Here is a 7830-nt window from a genome sequence, read left to right as displayed (position 1 = left end):
ACATGATTGACTGGTTGCAAAATTGCATGGAGAAACAGGCATAAATGTATTCCTATCGATCATCTTATAGATTCATTCATCATTCATTTATTATTTATACATAATCATTCATTTATTTGTTTTCACTAACTGGTTTTAAAGCATTTTTTAATGATCCCTTACTTTTTCAGTAACAGACCATATTATGTTCATGTAAGGTTGACATTATTTATAGACCTGTTTGTTTTTGGGTTACTGAGGTTTGGATTAAACCTATTCAGTTCAAGGGACCAGTCAAACCGGCTAATACTGACAAGACGTTAATACATTTTATGAATTTGACAACTGATTGTCATTTTCACTACTGTAACTGAATTAAAAAAAAATCACAAAAAAAACACCCCTGAGGTTCCCATTATCAACTCTAAAAGCACACAAGACTGGACAGAATGCTGGTTGGATTATTTATTTAACGCTTCATGAATTTTTCTTCTTGCTCCCCATTCGAAGTAACAGTGCAGTTTAAAATACTTGATACTAGATTACATGCACTTAAATCTATGTACATTAGTACACTTAACAACATTAATGAATATACACTGAAAGTTCATTTCTTTACTAGATGGACGGTAGAATGAAGTTTATTTTGTCAAACCACTAGATGTCCTCATACTTTTAAAAAAGCAGAGGTCTGAGTTCATGGTCAGTTGCTTGCATAATTTGACCACTCCCTTTCAGAACTGAACCAGGACCACACTTTCACTTCTCTTTCCCCTTATTTCATTGAACCTCCCACAACTTTCTTCTGAAGATGTTCCCTACCCACTTCTCCCTACAGTGAAGGTTGTAACACTAATTAGTTCTCTGTTCCTGCAGATGTGGAGATATATAAAATGACCAATGACACAACTTTTTTTTAGAATGACATACAGACAACATAGACGTGAGCTTCTAATACGGCAACAGAGAGAGAGAGAGAGAGTGGTGGGTGAGTGTGACGCAAAGCATGAGGAAAGAAAAACAGCACCTGCTCTGCAATTGCAGTCCCTGCAATGTGACCCCTGAATGTCAGCTGCTCAGCTACTGAGTTACTATATTGGCAGACGGACGAGTCAGCTCTCGACAGCAGGCAGCACCTCGTTCATCATGCTCTATAGAATCCTAGGGATACCAGAACTAGCTGGACAAAAATAGACAGCCAAAACACCCCTGTAATTGACAAAATCTTTTCTTTTTCTTCAAAAAACATTCCACATTAGTCAAATGCTAATCGAGTGTCCAGTGAAGGAGTCATTTTACTGGTACTGCAGTCAGTAGACCTTATGGTTCTTTGAAAAAAGGATCTAGGATTCTGTAATGTACTTTCATGTAGAGACTATTAGGTGAAATGTAGACGGCACTGCAGTTTTAAAAGGTGCAAGATCGTTGGCAGTTTACCAAATAGAATTATAAAGAGCTCTTGAAACAAAGCGTTTCCTTTTGAAAGCTATTGACTTCATCTCTGAAGCAACCGTCAGTTCTATTTTAGGGTGTGGAAAAACATCAGCTGAGGGCTCTGAATTAGGAAATAAAGGTAATACCCCAGCCTCCCACCTGCTTGCCAGACAATGGAAAGGACTCTATAAAGACTATACTCTTCAAGGGTAGGTGTTTGTGAGTGAGTGAGAGAGAGAGAGAGAGAGAGAGAGGAAGTGGGGAAGAGACAGCGAGCAAGAAGAGTGGTCTGATCAAATTAGAAATCTGAAAAGGTTCTCAGTCAATCCATGAATTGTGTAGACACAAGAAGAAGAAGCTTATGTGTTATGGTCTTTTGGTTTCAGGAGACACTAAAGACACACATGTGAAACCACTCACAGGCACTCACATAAGTGCACTCAACCTAAATGATAGATCCAAGACATGCACCCTTCATTTAGTTGCTTTTCCTGAAGCTCTGGTTTTGTTCCCTATAGCTGATATTACGGTCACAGCAAAACCAACAAATCCAACCAGCAAATTTCAAATTGTGTTTCCCTGAGGGGAAGTGGTTAAGTACACATAAAAAGAGCTAACGATTAGTGATAAATTCCAAACTACTGTAAAATGTACCATGCAGGATGGGGTTTCATATTCATTGAGAATGTAAAGCATTCGACACACAACTCCACACGCTGACATTCCATTAGTTTTAGAGCTACATTTGGTTTCTGTAGCGTTACTCATGATTTCCATGCATGGGCTGAGATGGTGCCGTCTGCCAGTGACTGGGAAACATTTGCCTTAGTGGTGCCTAATTCAACCCATCTGTGTGAACATACCACTCTGAGGATGATGCATTGGCCATTGCGCAGAGCTTCTTAAAGTGAAGGGGGGAAAATCAGACCAAGACATCATTTTCTCAACCCGAGAACAACTCAATAAGCTTTTCCCAGAGTAACTCTGTAACACACGTTTTGGAAACAATGTAATGTATACGCCATGTTGATTGTGCACAAGCTTCAGATAAATGTTTTCATATCCTTAAAATGGACTTGAAAGCCTCAGTCTAATCCTGCCCTGAGCTCATGCTTGACTTTAGTATGATAGATAGTGCCTGGAGGACTGGTTCTGACATAGTTTGATATTAATTAGGATTCAGTGCAACTCTGTTGTGGATGATTTGGAATGATTTTACAGATTTAATGCAGGAAACGTCCTTCACCAAAAATTTCACATCCAACCTGACGTGAGTGTGGGCCATTCTGTGCTTTTCATTAAAACCGGGCTCCTGGGAGAATGAAAAACGATATTTTATATCCAGATTCAATCAGACAACATGCCACACTCTAAACCATGCTTTCTCAATCCTTTATCTGAAATAAATATAAGGCTCAATCCTAAATCAAACCAACTTATTCTGTATAAGAAATGACAGTCACAATTGGTATTGCCTTACTATAACCATAACCTTAAGACCAGTAGTCCAATCTCAAGCTTTTTCTGGCCAGACACAAACATCTAACAGGCAAATAAAACCATAAATACATTGTGGTCAAGGTAAACCTATTTGCAGAACAAAAGCAAGACTTCTTAAAATGATCTTGACAATTTCCTTTGACTGATTTTCTGTTGGAGAATTCCACCTGGATGATTGTGAAACCTTGCTCGTGGCAGTTCATTGAGATTAGAAGGTTTGGTGTATCTCCAGGTAAATGGACAGTTGTAAGAAAGTCTCGGAATGTGGTAATCAGTTTGAGCTAAAATAAATAAAGTGCTGGCTCCAAAAGTAATTCACTTTCCTGTAACCAGTGACCTTGCCTCTTTTAAGAAAGAAATACCACGGCACAGCATAACAAATCAAAACAAACAATCTGGATTTAAGCCAAAAGCGTTTTTGTCCATTATTGAGCCAGCAAGTTCAGGAAATATCTAGGAAAGTCAGGAGATTATACTCCAGGCCTTGGCCGGATGTTCCTAAGCTCAGGGTTCAAGACTTCTTTTTTTTTTCACTTCTCCAGCTGACAGAGAGAGAAGGAGAGAGAGAGTGAGAGAGAGAGAGAGAGAGAGAGAGAGAGAGAGTGTGTACATTAAGTCAGGCAAAAATGTGTTCATTCTCAAAGCTGAAGTCTCTGTCTCAACTCTTATCTTTATGGTGATATTTTCCTTCAAACCCCATATTTGGAAGTTGGAGTACGCAAAGGAAACCCATACAAACACAGAGAGCATATGCAAATCTCCACACAGACGGTAACCTGAGCTCCAGACAGTGGAGCTGTGTAGCACCAATCCTACCTGCCCCCTCTCAACTAATTAAAATTGTCTATTAACTATCCTTAAAGCACATTTTATGTTTAGGGTGTGAAACAGTGACCTCTTTTACTCCACAGCCCCGAAAAAACAGACTGTCCTTTCCTGACCCTACTCGTCCAGCTTCTGCTGGAAGTCAAGAACGGGTGGGTCCTTATCATTATCTCTTACCTCTGGATTTTATCAGCTGGAACGTGTGCAACACAGGCAAACTAAACCTGGTTTGGATTTCAAGGCTATGCTTGGATCATATTAGAATAACAAGACTGACATTAGCAACACACCCAAAGTGGACCTGGGGTAAAGAAAACAGAGCCTTAGAAGCTATATTTTTTAAAACATTGTTGTATACGTTCAGTGCCAAATAAAACATCTAGTGCATTATAATAAATCTGATTCAGCACTTCTCTTCAGCACTATATCTTCCTCAACATCCATCAGAGGGAATTTAATAGCCTATGTCGACTTGTGGCTGCCGTTGACAATATTTACCCAGTATGCTGCCATGAATGTTTTAGTAAAATATAATAGAATTTATAAAAATTCCTGGTAACACTGACAACAGCACTCTGTTAACTAAGGAAAATGCCTTCCCTCCAGCTCCCATTCACATAACAACAGATCTATAATTACATTCAATTAGCTCATCAACTTTAGACTGGGTTAAGTGGTATTTACTCAACACAGCCTAATTGTTTGGCAGATGGTATGTGTGGTAAATAGAGGGGTAGAGGATTGTTTGTTGTTCGAACATTTGGGATAGGTTCGCTAAGGCTGCACTAAGGATTACCTGAGCTAATGATGTGGTCCCCTAGGGCAGGGAAGTGAGGCTTGAGAATTCCACTCAGTGGGGTTCCCTCCTCCCGGTGCTCCAGGCCACACAACCCTCTCTACATGGTGGGGGGTATATGTGCACCAGCACAGGGAATACAAAGAGCATTTCTATATCATGCATGCTTAGTATGAACTAAAAGGAGGTCAGTGGCATTACTATCAGTAACACTACCATCACTAGATTTATAATATGTATAATTTTGTTAAAACGATAAAATAAATTATTCATTTTAAAACATCAAACTATACCTGTTCATGCTGCTGGGGTGGAACAACTTTTGTACCTTAAACATTAATATAGTGTACCTTCTACAATGTAGCTTTACTCTGAAAGTTGACCAGGGCTCATTACAGTGGTCAGTGGAAAAATAGTCAGCCTATTAAGGCTTAAAACATTGTGTCATGACTGAATATGTTGAGGTACCTTCAAGTGGATGATTGTTGAAAGTAGTGAACAGGTATTCCTCAGAGTTCTGCATATCTCATAATTCTGTGCTTCAGCCAATCTGTAAGAAAATGAGTGAACAGTTTTTAAACCAACAGGATAGTTGTAATTATGTTTAATTCAGGATTTTACTTCTAGTGAGTGAAATATCCGGTGCAGTCACAGAATATTTGTTCTCTTTTTCCTCAATGAGAATTTTCCATCTAACCAAACAGACTTTTAAGGTTAATCACCAGCAGTGTATGTCAGTAGCTTGTCAGCATGATGACGTATGATGCTTTTGAAGTCTGACTCTATGCTGTTTCTATACCTTCATGAGCAGGTTCCAAACCGGGTTCAATGAGCAAAATCAAAATCCGGAAAGGAACAAAAACACAAATAAAAAAATGAAATCTTTCTTACTGGTTAGTAAACATTATTTGTATGTTGTATGTAACTCAATATCTTATTATTTATGCCTTATTTCTCCTAACTCTCCAATGTTTTTATATCAACATCACATCAAGCAAGATTTCATTTATTGTATCTTTTACATGCACTGAGCAGCACAGGCTATAATGTTACATGTAAAGTAATCTTTGCAGGTAAATGTTCTCTCAAATTAAAACCTCATTAGTTTAAGGCATGCATTAGACAAATAATCAAGCCTGATTGTAACTAACCCAGGGATAGACATTTATCCAGCTAGCATACTGTATTTATGCACTTACAACAGGGAATGTACTGTAAACAGGGAATTTACTCTGTTGACAACATTCCATTGCAGCAAAAGTTGTAATTTAATGCATTATTTGGAATAAAAAGATAATATGTTCAAAAACAGATACAGATACAAAAAGTAGCTGTATGAGTGAGGGAATTAAAAAAAAAGAAATTACAGAATGAATAAATATGCTGATATTTGGAGCACTTAACAGATACAGATAGTGGCAAAAGATGTACACTTGAATAAGACCAGCCCACAAACAGAATAAGGAACTCTTTGTAACAGAGAGGGTCTAAAATAACTCAGAAGTATAGAGAAGAATGTATTTTTTAACTGAGGACCTAGTGACAGCTGTGAGCATGACGGTGTGTCCAGACAGCTCTGCAGCTGTCCTGCTTGGTCAGAATGGATTGACTCACTTATCCTACTCTAACTGGACAGATCCGGACTGGACACATCACCTGTTTTGCCTGGCATGTCCTGCTCAGGGTATGGGAAGCCTGGCATGGGAAGAGTGGAGAAGCGAAGCCTGCAGCAGGGAGAGTGTGGGATCTGAGATCTGCTGATTATGCTCTTCCATACTGCAGACCTCAGTTATTACTGCACAATATTTACTACACAGTATTACTCTATTTACAGAACAAATACATCAGGGAAAAAGCAGTAGCAGAGGCCAGGTAGGAGGGTTAAGGGCTGGTAAAGCTCTTTGCCTAAGCAGAACAAAAGGCCATTCTGCCCTTTCTGCTCCATGATTTGCAAGATTCAGGATTTTGATTTTTTGTCAGTCAGCAAATTAATCTTATTATAAATTCTGATGACTGCAGAATAACAGGATCTTTTGACTCTTTATTTGTTGCTTCAAAGGAATTATAATAACCAAACATGGATTTATTTTTTAATCCTTTTGTCACCACACCTTTTGTACTGATTTGAACTCAAATGGTTTCACTTCATTGGCCTATTGTGTTCTGAATGTTCAGATGAATAAACCGGTTATATTAAGGTATATAAAGGACAAAGCTGAAGACTAAGCAAGGGATCAATTAGCTTTTCTTCTATCTTATGTAGAATGTAATGTGTTATATTCAGATGGGATACACAGTGATTGAGTTTAGATATATATAATCTAATATAGAGCTGTTTTAAGGCGTATGTTTTATAATGTCTAATGCACAGTTAACACTTTGCAAACTCATGGTAGTGGAATTGATCAATGAGGTCATAAACAAAGAAGAATCAGGAAATAAAAAAGGCCTTCTGGAAAATGAGTTGGTGCATGTGCTGAGAGAGAGACGTGCAGCATGTGTGTACCCTACAGAAGTGTGGGAGGCTTAGCAGTGGCTTAAGGGAGGGGGCAACTTTAGTTAAGGCTGATGAACTGTGTGGTTGTGAAGATTGCGCTTTAGAACTTGAGATGACTGAGGGGTTGTTCTGGGGAACTATCGTCTAACTGCCCTTCAGAAGGACAAGGGAAGGGTGAAAAGGAGAGAGGGAGGAGGCAGGTGTGACAAAAATGCTGATGTGCCAGAGCCACAAGGGTAAGATGAGAACAGCATGGTACAGCATAAATGAAGTTAGCACCATGCATAGTGGATGAGCTGGTTCTCAGTGTCTTGCACTGTCAGTTCTGCATAGCTTTATTGTGACTACCTCATAGGAATCTTTACTCTTTATATCTTACGAATTAAGTGACCATTTTTAGCTTCTTTAGTTATTTTATTAAAGCTTTATGAAAGTTTATAAAAGTTATCCATACAAAAAAGCACATACTATCTACAATGCAAGTAATTTCACTGCATATACATCTTTGTTAGGTATAAATTCAAGATGAGGAGGATAACAGAGAACAATTTAAAAACCTAAAAAGAGAAGAAAAGCTAATTTTGGAGAATAAATATGGACAAACTATTCTTATTCAGATAAACAAAAGAAGCTCTTTTGCAGGATAATGGAAAGCTAGGTTAAACTCTTCAAAGTAAATCATAGACATTTTCCTTGAATGCATCTTTTGGGAAAAAAGGAATGCTGCAACACTTCACAGTATATTATCACAGGATTATAATATTTACTCGGTGGTTTGTGGATCTTGCCCACAAAGAAG

This window comes from Hemibagrus wyckioides, linkage group LG25, assembly GCF_019097595.1.
Source record: "Hemibagrus wyckioides isolate EC202008001 linkage group LG25, SWU_Hwy_1.0, whole genome shotgun sequence".
Lineage (NCBI taxonomy): Eukaryota > Metazoa > Chordata > Actinopteri > Siluriformes > Bagridae > Hemibagrus > Hemibagrus wyckioides.
The sequence above is the reverse complement of the archived record's forward strand: the minus strand, read 5'-3'. Positions refer to the sequence as shown.